Genomic DNA, 19,723 nt, shown 5'->3' with positions numbered 1-19,723 from the left:
CTACTCTGAAGCAAAAATTAAACTATTTTTAACTATACATATAATTATGTACTCATCAAAACAAACCATTACTTTCAGAATTATTTTTCATGCCAGGCCTTGAAACAATTTCATTTACCAAAAGACACAAAGGAAACTTACATTCTGTACACTAGATTGAGGTTTTTGTTCTCCAATTCACCAGTCATCTCTTGCCTTCTGTTGCAGTTGCACTATGGAACTTCAGTGCATTATTTTTCTTGTTGCTTTTTTCTTGTATCTCTTCTGGAATAAGCCAAGTACACATATATATATACGTTTTCATATCAGCCCTACCGTAATTTCATATCAGCTTCTTCCAGTGCTGGGTTACTGGGGTGGGGACAATGCCTTTGCTGGTAGCCCTAGGCAGAGGGCAGGAAGAAACAGACAGACCTGAGCACAAAGCTAGTCATACAGACACATATACCTAAAGCAGTGTTTCTCTACTTTTGAGTTGCAGGAGGCCAAAGCCAGCTCACAAGCATATGACACTTGTTCTCAACATAATCCGTCCCCCATTTTTTCCATGTGATGCCACTGAAGGGATCGACACATCCTACAAGACTTTTTATCCCACTCCCACTTCAAATTCAACTCCCTTCACCCTCCCTAACCCCCCGTTACTTGATCGGCTGATTCGGATACCAATTCCAATTTTTTTTTCCTTTGTCCTTTTAAAAACTTTTTACACTAATCCCCTGTATAACCCAACAAATAAAATCCTTATGTCCTATACTAAAGTGTATTTCTATAATTAACATATGAACCACATGTGTTAACTTTATTTTTAATAACAAATGAAATTCTGTAGGCCTATTGGTCAGTGACCATAAAGTACTTAAAAGACATACTTTAACTAATAATATATACAAAAATATTTATCTAAAATACATGGCATAAAGAAAATAAAATACTAGTCACACACATTATATATTTATAAATATATACTGTATATATCCATCCATCCATCCATTTTCCAACCCGCTGAATCCGAACACAGGGTCACGGGGGTCTGCTGGAGCCAATCCCAGCCAACACAGGGCACAAGGCAGGAAAAAATCCTGGGCAGGGTGCCAACCCACCGCAAGACACACACAAACACACCCACACACCAACCACACACTAGGGCCAATTTAGAATCGCCAATCCACCTAACCTGCATGTCTTTGGAATGTGGGAGGAAACCGGAGCGCCCTGAGGAAACCCACGCAGACACGGGGAGAACATGCAAACTCCACGCAGGGAGGACCCGGGAATCGAACCCAGGTCCCCAGATCTCCCAACTGCGAGGCAGCAGCGCTACCCACTGCGCCACCGTGCCGCCTACTGTATATATATATATATATACTAGCAAAATACCCGCGCTTCGCAGCGGAGAAGTAATGTGTTAAAGAGGTTATGAAAAAAAAAGGAAACATTTTAAAAATAATGTAACATGATTGTCAATGTAATTGTGTTGTCATTGTTATGAGTGTTGCTGTCTTTTATATATATAATATGCACACACACACACATAAACATATATATACATAAACATATATATATACATATCTACATATACACATATCTACATATACATACGTATATACACATCCACATAAACATATATATACATATACAAATTTACATATCTACATATATATATATATATAGACATAGATATATACATACATACATTCACATATATATATATATATATATATATATATATATATACTATATATATACATATCTACTTATTGGCTCCTGTATTTAGGATATGGCAGGTTGGATAATGGATGGATGGACATTTGTATGCATAGCCCTATTTGCCCATTTTCATTTTTTTTCTTTCTTCAGTAATATTTCAGCAAACCCAGAGCTTGTCAGTTCAAATCCTGGTACTGACACCACTGTGTGACCCTGAGGAAGTCACTTCACCTGCCTGTGCTGCAAAAAACAAAAGTAATGTAACAAATTGTATTTCAGATGTTGTAAGTTGGTGGAATAAAGGCATAAGTCAAATAGATAAATATGTATTATACACATAGGAACTATTCATTTATTTTCAGTTAAGTCATCTGCAGCAAACTTTTATAAATGAGGGTTTCTCCTTTTTAGATAGTGCAAACTGTTTCTTCTTCATTGACGTTTTCTCTTGGAGAGCTTTTTTCATTTCATTGAAAATGAAAGCAGCAGCTGCCAAAATATGTAGCTTTCTTATTAATTTTTCAACATTGTGTAAAATAAATGTATAAAGTAACATAAAAGGTTTAAATACTGGTTATTCTTTTACACTAAAATATTACTACACAGATACAAAAAAAGTAAAATGGATATGTTCTTTTTCTTTAAGGAGATTAAATATTACTGAAGAAAGAAAAAAAAAATTAAACAGCCAAATGGGGCTATGCATATGAACTTAAAAGGTTTAAATAAAACAGAAATATATATTTTATTTTTACTTGGTTAACTTGTGGAGGGTGTATCCTGTAGCAAAGCCCTAACTGTTTTCGTGAAAGCCCGTTTCAGTCAATAAGTCTTATGTGTGTGTTTATGTATGTGTGTATATATATGTAGATATGTGTATATGTAGATATGTATATATATGTATATGTATATAAATGTTTATGTGTGTGTGTATATTATATATATAATATATATATATATATATATATATAAAAGACAGCAACACTTATAACAATGACAACACAATTAAATTGACAATCATGTTACGTTATTTTTAAAATGTTTCCTTTTTTTTTCATAACCTCTTTAACACACTACTTCTCTGCTGCGAAGCGCGGGTATTTTGCTAGTATATATATATATATATATATATATATATATATATATATATATATATATATATATATATATATATATATACATACATATACACACATACATGCAGTTTCAATAACATAGAAATCAATATAAATATTAACATCATTATCATATGAGAATATGAAGTAATATATAAGAAGCACATTTCATATAAATATAAATTATTAAACAGTAAAATCTTCCTCTGTAATTTGCTACCGTGGCAATTTGTGTGTCTGTCCAGGATTTTAAATCACTTGTAGCTCGCAAACCGTTTCACCTATTGACTTGAAATCTGGTACACATATAGTACGTCACGTCTACTATCCGCTTTATGGGTGATGATTGTATTACTCTTTTTATGTTTATTTTATTTTATTGTAGAATCAACTCCTATCTGCGCACACCAGGGCGGCCGTGGGCGGATGCGTATGGTGTACTCACTCCATGTTATCGTGCATTGCGCTGTCACTGGTATTTTGATAAAAGAATTTGAACAACATATAAGAAGCGTATAAATTATTAAACAGTAAAACATTAACATTTAAAAAGTAAAGTTAGATTAAGTACTACTGCAGTGCCCTCGGGTATACCTCATTTTTTGTTTGTCCATTACATGCTTAAATGTATACATTTTTTTGTGTACCTACCCGAGAACACGCGACATATAACCGAGCGTGGGAGAAGCATGGATTTTAAACACGCGTTGAGTTCATCTGCTGGTCTCCCTCGTGGAATAACTGGTAATGTTTGAATAAAATCTACAGCGAGTAAAACGACATTACCTCCTATTTTTTTTTTACGATCTCTGAGATGTTGCTTTTTTCGGTTCAAGGCTTCATAAGCTCTTTTATGTTGTATGGTGTACTTATCCCAAACCATCATCTTTGAATGTTGCAAGACTTTCGGCTTGTATGTAGATCGGGGTAATTACATTCATTCCATTCCTAGTCTGAATGACAATCTGATTGTATGGGTGGTTACCTGGCACTGTAGGGTTGCCACCCGTCCTTTAAAATACGGAATCGTGCCGCATTTCAGAATGAAATTGCGCGTCCCGTTTTGAATCAATACTGGACGGGATTTCTCCCGTATTTTTTTTATCATTTTTTTTAAAGCAGCGTCTCATGCAAATCATCCCACACGCATTTTATGAAGATGCCTCCTTTCCTACTTTTGATTGGGTAATACTTGATGTCATCGTTAGTTTGATTGGTCTTTTTAACTGTCCAGTGAGGAGGGCGTGTGTTTTAAGTAGAGTCTGGAAAGTGTTGGCACTGAGATGTGGCGTCAGCGCCAGAGTTGAAGCCCCTAATGTTGCAGTCAGCAAGTCGGCTAACATCCGCCATGTGCCGTCTTTCAGTTGCGAGAAGCAGATCATAGAATGGTTGAAACTGTTGCCCCTAACGTTGCGCCACGGCGTGTGGTTCGTTTATACCTCGCGTCTTCTCATTAAACTTTTATCTCGCGAATATATTATTGCAATCCGCAGCGGGAGCGTTTCTATAAACTTAATTTAAACTTACGTTTTACACCGTGCTTTGTTTCCCTTATGAACATGCTTGAATGCTTCACTCGCTCCCTTCTCAATTGTTTAATTAATTTTTTGCTCTTCGCTGTTTGCAGCTCTTCCGTCATTTCCCCCTACTTCGTTCTTTTATCTCGTGAATATGTTATTGCAATCCTTAACGGGAGCATTTCATTAAACTGATTGAAAATAGTTTTGCATTTACCTTTTTAGTAAAAGGCGAGCTTTTAAGCCTGAGAAATCACCCCGTAAATGCACACGTTTAATTGCACATGTGTTAATATGTATGGTCACACAGTATTAAAAGACAGTGAACAACGTCAGTTACCTTTGTTCCCGCGTTTGATAAAAGGCGAGCTTTTAAGCCTGAGAAATCACCCCGTAAATGCACACGTTTAATTGCACATGTGTTAATATGTATGCTTACACAGTATTAAAAGACAGTCAAAAATTAACGTCATTTACCTTCGTTCCTGCGTTTGACTCGTGCTGTAAATCTCTTCCTTGTTTTTAGTTCATGTGATTACGTAGGAGGCGTGATGACGCAATACGTGACTCCGCCTCCTCCATTACAGTGTATGGACAAAAAATATGTTCCAGTTATGACCATTACGCATAGAATTTCGAAATGAAACCTGCCTAACTTTTGTAAGTAAGCTGTAAGGAATGAGCCTGCCAAATTTCAGCCTTCCACCTACACGGGAAGTTGGAGAATTAGTGATGAGTGAGTCAGTCAGTCAGTGAGTGAGTCAGTCAGTCAGTCAGTCAGTGAGGGTTTTGCCTTTTATTATTATAGATATATATATATATATATATATATATATATATATATATATATATACACATACACACACACATACATTGTGAGACCCCAGCACTAACGGGTTCAATTGCAAGATTGCAGGCTCACCACTCACTGTGTCTGTCACCCAAAGATTGATGTGGGTAACATTTAAAACCAGCCGTGTGCTTACTTTCTGTAGTCTCTCATTAAGAACGTACCTGCTAAATGAAGGAGGCTATCTGTTCTTTTAATCTGAAGAAGGGAGCTAATATAGGACGACTGTCAGAATCACTTCTTGCTTGCTGTGTGTTCTAGTGTTCTGTGTGTTCTAGTGCTGATGTGACAGCTCCTTAAATGCTTAAGATTGTTCCTGTCTTTACAACAATAAAGCTGATTTTATATTATATATATATATTGTCACAGGAGGCTGGGGGTCAGACCCAGCCGGGACACCTGGAAGGACCGGGAGGTGGCTTATACGTCCCCTGGGCCACAAGGGGGCAACCGACTTGGATGTTGAGGGGACCACGTGAAAGGAGCAAGGAGGTTCAAGCCCATTGGGGCCCGTGGCCACTACCAGGGGGCGCCCCAAGCGTCGTGGAGCCTGGGAAACATGCACTTCCGCCAGACCTGGGAAGGTGGAGGAAGATCCTTCCAGCGACGCCCTGAGTGCTTCTGGGTGCAAGAGTAGCACTTCCGCCACTCCAGGAAGTGCTGCCGGAAGGACGTCATCAAGCACCTGGAGCACATCCGGGTGGAGATAAAAGGGGCCGCCTCCCTACAATCGGGGAGCTAGAGTCGGGAGTGGGAGCAGGACGAAGCTCCCGTGAGGAGAGGAAAGGCGGCCCACGGACATTGGAGAAGAAGGCCCGTGTTAAGGGTGGTGTGGTGTTGGGAACACTGTGTGTGTGCGGGATATGGACTTGTAGGACCAATCCTAATAAATGTGTGTGTTTTATGAACAGTTGGTGTCCGTTTGGTTGTGTCCGGGCTGAACCTCTCACAATATATATATATTGAAGTCATGAACTGACCCTGGCCATCTAGCTTCCATGTAGCACAGATCATCTAAGAATGTATTTGTAGCAATTATGTTAAACAAATTTATTCACTGTCAATAGGCCTATTGGCTATTTTCAGATGTAATGCTATAGGTTACAGTACCTGTATATTAATACTGTGGAAGCCTTTTCTATTAACATAATCCCCTTCATTTGCACTTGCTGGGGCCTTGATTTGGATCTGAGTACAGTCCAATGCTCCAAACACATTAGGATATCCTGAGAAATGAAAATTAGTCTAATTTTTAAGTTCTTTAAAGAAATGTAGGCTTTTACCTACATATTAATAGCAAAGGAATAAAACGCCTCTTTAATTGTCTGCACACGCAGGTGTCCAGGAAAACAAAAACTCTGAGGAAGTGTTTCTGGGCCAAGGAGACTTTGCGAATTGTGTGACAAAACAGCGCTCTTTGACAGGTGTTCCACGTCACGTCAAAAAGTTCTGCTTGCAAAAAACCTCAGAGCAAGGCACAGTCTGTGAGGTTGTGAAAACACGACTTCTCAGAGACTGGCTCCTAATATAAACAGCTAATAAATTTCCGATGAATAAAATTCCCTCTCGGCTAAAACGATACCTCTCAAAAAGATTATCATCTGTACGGGCTAAACGATCTCTATGATCATGCAAAACTTTCTCAGTTTGAAATTCTCTTATTATCTGCGCACCAATTCCAATTGGTTGCTCATCTATGAATGGCGAGGCCATGGCTGAATGGATTTCCATGCATGTAAACTGATTAAGTATAAAAGCTAATCCTTGTTTACATACAACAAACCTGCTCCAGAACACGTTTGAGGTTTATGATTTGTTACTATGATGATACATCCAACAAGAGTTTTGAAGAACTGAGAGATCTAGGATCATGTTAAATCATCAACTATTTAATCCAGCTAAACTGGTAATCCAGGTATGGAGAATACCCCTCCTGTTCTGTTTTGGACTCATGTCTATAAAGACCTATAATATTGATTGCTCAACTTTTCCTTGAATGACAATAATGCAGGATGAATACCCCAAACATTTTTGCTGTGTTGCTCTGCTTATTTTACAAGGTGAAATTGTAAAATATGGATTACCATTTTAATTATGTAGTACTTGTTTCTTACCAAAACCTATGCTGTATGTAACACAGCAACAAATAATAAACACAGTACAAATCTTTTGCAAATTCGATTGTTTGCAAAGCAGCAATGTCAAATTCATCTTTATACAGTATTTTCTTTTACCTAAAGTGTATACTTTGTACAGATGGTATTTAACAAAGAGTCTCCTTTCCAAATCAAAAATAGTGTTAAAAGTGTAAGTTACTGCATTTTAAACAAGCTAGCTGTCCAAATTCAAGTGGTGTCTGTTTTAGTTTAAATGACAAAATAAAAAGGTCTGAGTTCCTTAAAGTAGCTTTTCTTGCTGTTTATAAAAATTGCATGAAGAATTCTCCAATTTCCATTTTTCAGTTTATTATTCAACTTTCTTTAACATATAGGCTAATATTCCAGTTGGCTCTCGCTCCCTGATAAAACAAGCTTCCACTCGCTGTTCTTTGTTTATACTGCAGGAAGTTTGCTGCAAAAGACAAAGATGCGTGCAGGCTCAAGCACCATGATACCCTGTGTAAAGGAGCACTGCAACTAAATTACCATAAAGCTTTGAAAAGCAGGGACTGAAAAAATATCAATTTTTGTGATTGGCCTTTTTACTGATCACAGACTGAGTCTTTTTTTTTTGTAAGAAGTCAGGCAATTTAGATTGGAATATCCCTATTTAAAATTGCCTTTAGCACTGCCTCCTGCTCTTGCCCTCTCCATATTCCTCTGCAGTGAATTGGGGCATTTGCAAAAGTATCTTTGAATGGTATTAGACTGATAGCCAGTCCAAGAATACTTTCAAAATACATAGGTTGATAGATATGGCATGGATTGGCTAAGGCATTTAACTTTAAACCCCATGGTTGTCCATTCAACTGCCACTTGTGATTCATTGTATATCATAAGCAAGCTATTTAATCTGCCTATGCTCCAAAATTAAAAAAATACAAGCAAAGAATTGTAACATATTTGAATCTTGTAAGTTGTGATGGATAAATGAGTCAGTCTAATATACAATAATAATAAAAACTATTTGACAACATCAAGGAAACAGTATCTTACTCAGACACCGAAGGGTGATGAACTTTAAAAATGGATCAGCCCAGCACTATATCCAGACATGGGGTTATATATTATATGGGACAATAATAATTCCCATGGTTGCCCAATTCCTGATTTGATGTGTGGATATTACTCCCAGTGGGCATCACAGCTTGGAATTAAAGTTAGAGCCCAAAAGTAGAGCCCAAAAGTAGCCCATTGTATGTTGTAGAAAATGTGAATTGTAACACAAACACAACTGACTGACTTCTATGGGTATAAAGTTTTTTATATATGTCATGGAATTGTGTGTTCCAGATAGAAACATGATTTCTCAAAATTCAGAAACTTATCTAAGCATTGTCTTTGCCAAGTGATACTATTTGAAAACAAACTTGTACATTTTTTTCAAAGCTGACTTGTCATGTGCCTGTTAAGATGGGCCTAATGTTCTCTTTTCTGAAATTTGTGAAAATTTTACTTTAAGATTCCTCTCTTGCTTCAAAGAGGGCTTGCACCACCACCATCTACTCAAAGCACCGTGATGTTCCAACAGTGATGGATTAAAAGCCAGAAGTCTGCATGACCATCATCATCAAGTCCTTCCGTGAGAACCCTAAATACAAAGAGAACTATTTCATTTATGTTAGGTAGAATGCCCAGAGGGGACTGGGCAGTCTCGTGACCTGGAACCCCTGCAGATTTCATTTTTTTCTCCAGCCATCTGGAGGTTTTTTTTTTTTTTTTTTCTGTCCCCCCTGGCCATCGGACCTTACTCTTTTTCTATGTTAACTAATGTTGTCTTATTTTAATTTCTTATTTTGTCTTTTATTTTTCTTTTCTTCATTATGTAAAGCACTTTGAGCTACTTTTTTGTATGAAAATGTGCTATATAAAAAAATTTTGTTGTTGTTGTTTGCTGCTTGGTCAGTCTCTTTGACCCCAGAGCCATTTAACTGTGTACATGGAATTAGGAAACTGCATGTAGTTTAGTTTTACAGTAAGGCAAGTTAATATTTAGACATGTCTGTAATTTGTATGCATTTTGAGCTGCTGAAGCAGACTTTATCCACTTCACTTTAGTTCAATGATTTTGATAATCTAATTCTTCCATTATATTGCTGCTATGCGTTTGTTCATCATTGGGCATACGGTAAAAATAACTCATTCCTTTATTAAACGCAACTTATGATTACAGCGAGCAAGATACTAGCTCAGTAGTATTGGGCACAGAGCAGAAATCAGCCCTAGTCCACTGCTGTGAACACCCACCAGACCAAATTAGACTCTGTAAGTACATGTGTATCATTAGAATAGGTCAGTTAACTGGAATCACTAGAGAAAACCTGATGATGAAAATGGAAAAACCATTCAAATTCCACCCAGCATTTGACTGAGCTAGAATACAAGTACAGATCCTGGAACTCAAAGGGAATACAACCAACCATAGTGCTACCTCTGTGTATATTTTAAGATCAATTGGAATGTTCTCCCTCATTATATTATTCAAATTTGCATTGGACTTTGATTTATGATACATAGGGTTGGGCAATATGGAAAATAAATCTTATCAAGATAATTTTTTTCATATTAGTCAATATCTGCAGTGGGTTGGCACCCTGCCCGGGATTGGTTCCTGCCTTGTGCACTGTGTTGGCTGGGATTGGCTCCAGCAGACGCCCGTGACCCTGTGTTCGGATTCAGCGGGTTGGAAAATGGATGGATGGATGGATATTAGTCAATATCAATATATATATATCACGATATAAATCATATCACTACTTCTGTCAAGCTTAAAGGTTCCTTTTTCATCCTAACTGAGCTGGAAGATATCAAATTTAATTTTGGTTTAAATATCATTTATTTTCTGTATGAAGCTGAACATGACAAATGTACTATAGAAAAATATACAACTATTTCAAATAAATAAACAGGTACTGTATATATAATAAACTAAAATCTTAATTCTGACCAGTCAAAACCTTTACAGAAGAACAAACAAAATACACACTAAATTCTGTGGTCAATTCCAAATGAATAAAATAGGTAACACAAAATAAAAAAGTCTCAATTCTGAACAGTCAAAAGCTTTCAAGTTTTACAGGAGAGCACACTAAATTTGTTGGTTAATTCCAAATAAATAAATAAAAAAAAACGTTAATTCTAAAATCTTAAATCTAAACTAAAATCTTACAGCTTTCATGTTTTACAAGAGAACACAAAGTTAATTCTTTGGTCAGTTCCAAATAAATTAACTAGGCATTAATACAAAATAAAAAAAAAATCTACCTCTATACTGTATCCTCCCCTTTGTATAGATTCAAACTGTTTTAAATAGTTGGGAAACAAACTCACAAATAAGCAGACAAAAAACATTCTGTATATATCCTCAGTACAAACTCAAATGTAAACGAAGGAGAACATAAACAAAATTAACATATTTACTCACTTGTAGTCATCTTATGCTCTTTGGAAAAAAATAAAAAAATAAAAATAAAAAAAAGGCACAAGAAATCCCCATTAGCACAGCACTTGCTTGGGTCTGGGACTATAAAGTCTTGCATTGAGTGTGCTCTGAAGAATGGCACAGTTTCAGATGGTACAAAAGATTAGTGGTATCACCTGCCTTCATGGGAACATGCTTTTGACACAACTTGCCATGCATGCTACTCTGCTTCTTTTCAGACTATAAATAGCCAAAATATCTCCACACTACCAAATTCCTCAGACCCTTCTTTTCAACAATGACCTAATCTTTTGAGCCTTGGGCTGTGTCCGTGGATGTCTTCTTCAGTAATTCTGATCTTTTTTTTTTTTTTTTTTTGAGTTTTCATTAACATTTTCTGTCATCATTTTCACCTTTATCTTGCTCTCAATCCTGATATACTGGTGTTTATGGCTGCTGTAGTCCAAACATTAGCACATGTGCTTCTGCTCCTGTGCTCACTGCTGTGTGTGTCAAACTAATCTGATGGGGCTCTAAGTAGGGATGGGAAGATCGATACCACAGTAATCGATACTTCGATACTCAAACTGTACCCATTTGGTATCGAGTACCATTCAAAAATATTGATTGCTACTTTTTTCTGTAAGATACGGTAGCAAGGATCATGCTAAAGGCGTAGAATGTATTAACACACATTCCCCTCTCACGTACTGAAATGAGCTGACGTGCCATAAAGCCACACCCCTTGCACAAGCGCAGACTGTACACCAATGGCTGACCAAGAGCTTAGTTGTATGCCACTACTTTTTACAGATGGAAAAAGAATACAGCCGCTTGAACTAATATTTGTGAGAAGAATCAGCAGTATAGTGGCAAAACAATCAACCCATTTAAACAGTTAAAAAGCACACATGCTGTTCAACAGAATTTAGCTGATCAGTGCCAGATAAGGGAGAGTTGCAGGAGAGTTTTCAAAGATGCACAAGACATTATTCAGGTAACTCTGCTGCTAGCAGGATTATGTAGAAGGGAATTTACTGAAGACTTAGTTGAGTAAAATATTTTTCCATTTATTACTCATTAATACTTATGAAACTTAAAGCATGTTGTTAGCATAATGGAGAACTCGTAATAGTGAAGCATAACTGTCAGAACATTTTGTCACGAGTTGTGTCCGTTTTGTTTTTCTGCTAAGTAAAAGGGTACAGTACAACGAATATACATAAATAAGAATGTTAAATAGTCTTAACACTATGAAAAATACTTAATAGCTATGCTAAAAGTAGATTTTCTTTCCGAATAAAAAGTGCCTGAGTAAATGTTAATATATTAATTATTTTGCAAGTTTAGTGAATTTAAAAGTACTTTATTTGGATTAGTAACAGCATCTAGTGTAATAAAATATAATGGTTCTGTTTAATTTTGTATTGTTAAAAATTGTATTGTGCTCCTGTTTCCTCCCACAGGCTAGGTGGACTGCTGATGTTACATTGGCCCCTGGTGTGTGTGTGAGTGTGTGTGTGAGTGTGTGTGTGTTCACCATGTGATGGGCTCTTGCCCTGTCCAGGGATTGTTCCTGCCTTGCACCTGTTGCACCTGTTGTGGATTAAGAGTAAAAATGTCAGCATTATTTTTTCTAAATACAAATTTGAAACTTAACTAAATGTAAAGCTAATATGACAAAATCTTTCTCGATAAAACAGAAGGGCTGAATATAATAGAAAATACAAATGTGGGAATATTATTATTTTTTGTAAATGTTAGTGTTCTAAAGGGATCAGTTTAAGTACATTCATGAATAACCAAATCTCTTTGAAAACGTAAAAGTTAATATTATCGTTATTATATTTGTATGTTCATTATTTGCTACCCGGATCCTTCCTGTGTGGAGTTTGCATGTTGTCCCTATGGCTGTGTAAGTTTCCTCCCATTGTCCAAAGATGCATAGGTTAGGTGAACTGGCAAAGGTAACTTGGCCATAGTGTGTGTTTGCCCTGAAATGGATGGGCGCCCTGTCCAGAGTTTGCTCCTGCCTTGTACCCTATGGCAGCTGCTGGGATAGGCTCCAGCACCCTCCCATAGCCCTGGTCTGGAGTAAACAGATTAGAAATGACATGCCATGTTCACTCTATTAATATAAATTTTGTAATAAATTTGTTATGGTGACCTTAATACTGTATTGTGATATTAGTTAATTTAAATGCAGGCTTGTCCATTAATATTAGCCATTCTAAACACTATCATCATTTGAAAACAAATTCCTATGCTTTTTTAAAAAATACTCAGTATCGGTATCAGTATCGAAAATCTGAAACATAAAATACTTGTATCAGTATCGATTTCAAAAACAGTGGTATCATCCATCCCTAGCTCTAACTCTACTCCAGCCACATGATTGGTTCAATGCAGCACTAGTTTCATTATCATTGGCTTTCTGTATTGTCTATCATAATGAGTTCTATCCATTTGTATCAACGATGACTTATATTTCAATTGAGGAAAAGTTATTTCGCGATAATTATCTTTGTTTTATCGTCCAGCCCTAATGATACACTTTTCATTCAAAATACATTTAAAAGCCAGATGATCATATTACTTCCTTTAAACAATGTTGATAGCGTGAAGTGTATTTTAAATATCCAAAAATTGCTTTCAGAGGTAAACATACTCCAGGCTCTCGACAACCAGATCCAGAAACTCCTGTCCAGAGGGAGGTACCTAAGGGATTTGAAGGCTCAGCTGCTGGAAAAATCATCCCCGTCATCTGAAATCAACACAACACATCAAATTTCAGTAACATCGACTCCACGCTGTGCCGCTCACCTCCAAAGCCAAGTGAGCTTCACCCCTGTGCCTCGTCATTGGAGCAACAACGCCAACAATGTAGGCCTCGGCTTGTTTCAGCTATGCAGGCGGGGGTTTAAGGCTAGAACACCTCCATCGGCACAGGGAAGCATCTCCACCCAGAACCAGTTCAACCCTCTCTGCGCCCCCAGTTTGCCTTCAACCCTGGGTGATGTATTTGTGATTGGTGATTCAATCGTAAGAAATCTGAACATCACATGCCCTAATCAGAATTCTTTTGTTTCTTGTTTTCCCGGTGCTCGTGTCCGAGATGTTATGAGACGTGCGCCGACAGTCTTCGAGAAGCACAAGAACAGGGCAGTGGGATCCATTGTAATACACGACGGGGTAAACGACGTGAGACACTGACAGTTGGAGATTCTCAAGGCAGACTTCGCAGCACTAATCAAAGCCACAAAGGAGAGGGCCCCGTCTGCAAGAATCTTCATCTCGGGTCCCCTACCTCTCGTTAGAAGATCAAACAAGTATTAGATAGATAGATAGATAGATAGATAGATAGATAGATAGATAGATAGATAGATAGATAGATAGATAGATAGATAGATAGATAGATAGATAGATAGATACTTCATTAATCCCAAGGGGAAATTCACAATATTACAGTCATCTGCTGGGATTAAACACCTGGCTGAAAGGCTTCTGTGAGAATCAAAACATCGGGTTCATAGACAACTGGGACCTCTTCTGGGAGAGGCTGCATTTCTTCAAGCGGGATGGTCTGCATCCAAATAGATTCGGCGCCCGGGTCCTCTCCGAAAACATCGCTAGTAATTCGTCTCTCTTGACTCGCTATTTCTACTCCTAACCCTTTCCGTAATGCTTTGCTAGGATATGATAATTCTTTAACAATGTCTTCCGCAAAAGTGCACTGCATTACTACTCTAATAACTAACCTCAATGCATGTAAAAAATCTAGGCAGTGTGGCATAAATATGAATAATTTAATTACAATTACACCTTTAGATAAACAATCTATTAAAGCAGTAAAAACAGATTATAGATTAAATAAAAAATACACACAGAGCAGCGCTAATAAAAATAACTTACCGTAGATCCCGGAATATAAGCCGACTCGGTATATAAGCCGACACCCTTTTCTACCTACTAAATTACATGTATTTGCCGATGACCGGTATATAAGCCGATCCCCTTCTCCAAGCAAAATTTTCTAAATTTCCTTAAAAGTATCTTTTCAGGTATATTTATCATGTTTATCGGCGAGAATTTGAGACTGCCGGCATTTTTGATGGAAACCAGGAAGTGATTGCGGAGAAGTTTGGTAAAATGAAAACTTTGTGTTGAAACTACGCAAATACGGTGGATTCCCGGAGACTCGTTATAAATTTGATTAACTTAAATATGCAATACAGTGAACCCTCGTTTATCACGGTTAATCCGTTCCAGACGCTACCGCAATAAATGAATTTTCGCGAAGTAGGATTCTTTATTTCTAAATCGAATATTTTCGCAGTTAGAGTATAGAAAACCTGTTTACGACCTTCTAAATAAGTTTTTTAACATTATTAGAGCCCTCTAGACATGAAATAACACCCTTTAGTCACCATTACACTCGTATTACCCAATATATTAGACAAAATAAGAGAAAATAAGACATATTAGATGTTACAAATATCATATTATTATTATTGTAGTGTACATTTAATTACACACACACACAGTTCTTACACACAACCACTAACCTATGAAGGCACGAGCTCAGTAGGAGAGTCTTCAGGTTGTAAGCTGGAGCGCTGATCGCACCCTCAGAGGACACAGACACCCCTGGGAAAACCCCTGAAACAGCTGACAGTCTATCTTCACATTGCTCCTTACCCTTCTTACTTGCGCTATAACGCGCGATAAACCTCTCATGCGGTACTCCGCTTACTTGTGCAGCGCCTCTCAGCTTTGGAATTGGTTGTTTTGTTTCTCTCTCTTAGACATTCTCTGCTCCTGGCGGAACTGTCATCTCTGTCTTGTCATGGAGCACGTTTAAACTTTTGAAAAGAGACAAATGTTTGTTTGCAGTGCTTGAATAAAGTTCTTTTTTTTTCTACAACCTCCTGTGTCTCTGTGCAAATCTGTGACCCAAGTGTGACAAGGTGGTGCAGTATCTTCAGCAGGTGCGTCGTTGTCTTCTTCCGCTGAAGGAGTACTAGGAGTAGGCAGTGGGTGTCTGGGTGCGCGGCTGAAGAACATCTTGATAGGCAGTTGCTGTCTTTTCATATGCGTGAGGAGGCTTTTTCATCATTAATTACTTCTGTATTCATCGGCAAAACTGGCATTGTGCTGGAAATCTTGAATCTGAAATGATACTCGTTGTATAAGCCGACCCCCAAACTCCAAGCCAAAAATCTAGGACGAAATTTTCGGCTTATATTCCGGAATCTACAGTAATTTCTATCTCAAATACCCCTAATGTACATAAAATTCAGCTCTGCTCTTCCAAAACATTAAATATGGCTCTATTAAATGTTAAAACATTAACCAACAAAACGTTTTCTATCAACGATCTTATTAGTGATAGGAAAATTGATTTTATTGCACTAAGTGAAACGTGGCTTAGCTCTGATGGCGCGGCTGTTTTAATCGAATGTGCACCTCCAAATTACAGCTTTGCTCATGCGGATCACCAAGGAAAGAGAGGCGGCGGTTTAGCAAACATTTACTCGAGCTGGTTAAAGTGTAAAGATGTTCGTTTTGGTAAATTGAAGTCCTTTGAGTATCTTGCCGTTGTTATTCATGGAGCTTCTCAGTTTCTAGTATTATCCGTGTATAGACCTCCTAAATACAATGCATCTTTCTTTGAGGAATTCTCAGACTTGGTGTCAATTATAATTACGAACTATGACGCGCTCCTAATAGTTGGTGACTTTAATTTTCATATTGATAAACAGTGTGACCCAAAAGTAAAAGAATTTATTAACCTCCTGGACTCTTTTGATTTGAGACAGCTCGTTAATCAGCCTACACATAAAGCAGGTCATACGTTAGACTTAGTAATTACTAAAGGACTGAAAGTTGATGTAAAGCAGATCATTGATATTGGTCTATCAGACCATTTTCTTTTACTATTTAATATAGAAATAATGATAGAAAACATTCACAAGAAGCATATTGTTAAAAATGCTTCTTTGATTCATCAGCAGCTTCAAAATTTACAAACATTTTAAGCAACCAGTCCGTTTGAGTGCTAACTACAATAGCGAGGATAATGTAAATAGTAAGGTGGAAAAATTTAATACTAAGGTGAGAGGTGCTGCTGACATAGTTGCACCTGAAAAGACAGTTAAAAAATCTTCTAGCATTGTTATACCATGGAAGACCCAAAGAGTGTCTGATTTTAAGAGAACATGCCGGAGAGCTGAGCGTTAATGGAGAAAAACTAAACTAACTATCAAGTATGAGATATTGAAGGTTAAAATAACAGAATACAATAACACAGTCCATCTTGAGAGGTGCTGCTATTTCTCTAGAATTATAAATAACAATGCTAGTAATCCCAGAGTCTTATTCTCTACGATTGATCGTCTGCTAAACCCAGGTAATGCAATGGAATGCCTCCAGAATACTTCCAGTGAAACTTGTGAGGCTATTGCTGTATTTTTCAATCAAAAAATTAATGATATTAGAAATAATATAGTATGTCTCCCCAACACTGCGCATCCTCTTAAGCCCCAGTACTCCAGTATAAACAAATTAAATTCTTTCACCAGGATAGATTTACCTGATTTATATAAAATAATTTCTCAACTGAGACCCTCCACCTGCATCCTTGACCCAATACCAACACGTTTTTTCAAAGAAGTATCGGGCGTGCTAATTGATAATATACTTGACATAGTAAACTCGTCATTAGATACGGGGGTCTTCCCAGACTGTCTCAAGACTGCTGTAGTTAAAACCCTACTCAAGAAAAATAATCTCGACTCCACTGCTTTTGAAAATTTTAGACCTATTTCTAACCTGCCTTTCTTAAGTAAAATTCTAGAGAAGGCAGTCATTATGCAGCTAAATGACCACCTCAATAAATATGCTATTCTTGATAAGTTTCAGTCGGGTTTTAGAACAATTAACAGCACAGAAACTGCACTCGTTAAAGTAGTAAATGACTTGCGGGTAAATGCAGACAGAGGCCATTTATCTGTTCTCATCCTCTTAGATCTGAGTGCCGCATTTGATACCATTGATCACAATATTCTTAGAAATCGCCTTAGTCAGTGGGTGGGCCTCTCTGGCAGGGTCTTAAATTGGTTTGAATTCTTTCTGACAGGTAGAAAATTCTTTGTTAGTTGTGGTAATTATACTTCAAAAACACATGATATTTTATCTGCGGTGGATTGGTTCCTGCCTTGCGCCCTGTGTTGTCTGGGATTGGCTCCAGCACACCCCCGTGACCCTGTGTTTGGATTCAGCGGGTTGGATAATGGATGGATGGATGATATTTTATATGGTGTTCCACAAAGCTCCATCCTGGGTCTGCTGCTCTTTTCAATCTACATGCTTCCATTAGGTCAGATTATCTCGGGACATAACGTGAGCTCTGCGGTGGGTTGGCACCCTGCCCGGGATTGGTTCCTGCCTTGTGTCCTGTGTTGGCTGGGATTGGCTCCAGCAGACCCCCGTGACCCTGTGTTCGGATTCAGCAGGTTGGAAAATGGATGGATGGATAACGTGAGTTACCACAGCTATGCTGATGACACACAGCTGTATTTATCAATAGCACCTGATGACCCTGACTCTGTTGTTTCACTAACACAATGTCTAATTTGTGTTTCTGAGTGGATAAGTAGTAATTTTCTCAAGCTAAATATAGAGAAAACTGAAATTTTTGTGATAGGCAATAATGGATATAATGAGGTTATTAGAAATAAACTTGATGCATTAGGATTAAAAGTCAAGATGGAGGTAAAGAATTTAGGGGTAACTGTTGACTGTGACCTGAATTTTAAATTGCATATTAATCAGATCACTAGGACAGCATTTTTTCACTTAAGAAATATAGCAAAAGTTAGACCTCTTATATCATTGAAAGATGCTGAGAAATTAGTTCACGCTTTTGTTTTCAGTCGACTAGATTACTGTAACGCACTCCTCTCAGGACTACCCAAAAAAGACATAAATCGATTGTAACTAGTGCAGAATGCAGCTGCTAGAATCCTAACTAGGAAAAGAAAATCCGAACACATTTCTCCAGTTTTGATGTCACTACACTGGTTACCTGTGTCATTCAAAATTGACTTTAAAATACTGCTTATGGTTTATAAAGCCTTAAATAATCTCGCTCCATCTTATATATCGGAATGTCTGACATCTTATATTCCAAATCATAACCTTAGATCTTCAAATGAGTGTCTGTTTAGAATTCTAAGAGCTAAACTTAAAAGAAGTGGTGAGGCGGCCTTCTGCTGTTATGCACCTAAAATCTGGAATAGCCTGCCAATAGGAATTCGCCAGACTGAAACGGTGGAACACTTTAAAAAACTACTAAAAACACATTACTTTAACATGGCTTTCTCATAACTTCATTTTAATTTAATCCTGATGCTGTGTATATTTAATTAATTATCATTACTATTCATGGTGGCTCTAAAATCCGTACTAACTCCTACTTCTCTTCTGTTCTTTTCCCGGTTTTCGGTGGTGGTAACCTGCGCCCCCGCCACCTAATCAAAGCACCATGATGTCCCCACATTGATGGATTAAAGGCGAGAAGTCCATGTGGCCATCATCATCAAGTCCTTCCATGAAAACACAATACAATGAGGACTGATCATTTATGTTAGGTAGAATGCCTAGAGGGGGCTGGGAGGTCTCATGGCCTGGAACCCCTGCAGATTTTACTTTTTTTCTCCAGCCATCTGGAGTTTTTTTTGTTTTCTCTGTCCTCCCTGGCCATCGGACCTTACTTTTATTCTATGTTAATTAGTGTTCTCTTATTTTAATTCTTACTTTGTCTTTTTTCTCTTTCTTCATCATGTAAAACACTTTGAGCTACATTATTTGTATGAAAATGTGCTATAGAAATAAATGTTGTTGTTGTTGTTGATTATATGTTGAGCACAAATCAAAAAAGTCTGTTTATT

The sequence above is a fragment of the Erpetoichthys calabaricus genome, chromosome 8, assembly GCF_900747795.2.
Source record: "Erpetoichthys calabaricus chromosome 8, fErpCal1.3, whole genome shotgun sequence".
In the NCBI taxonomy this organism is placed as follows: Eukaryota; Metazoa; Chordata; class Cladistia; order Polypteriformes; family Polypteridae; genus Erpetoichthys; species Erpetoichthys calabaricus.
The sequence above is the reverse complement of the archived record's forward strand: the minus strand, read 5'-3'. Positions refer to the sequence as shown.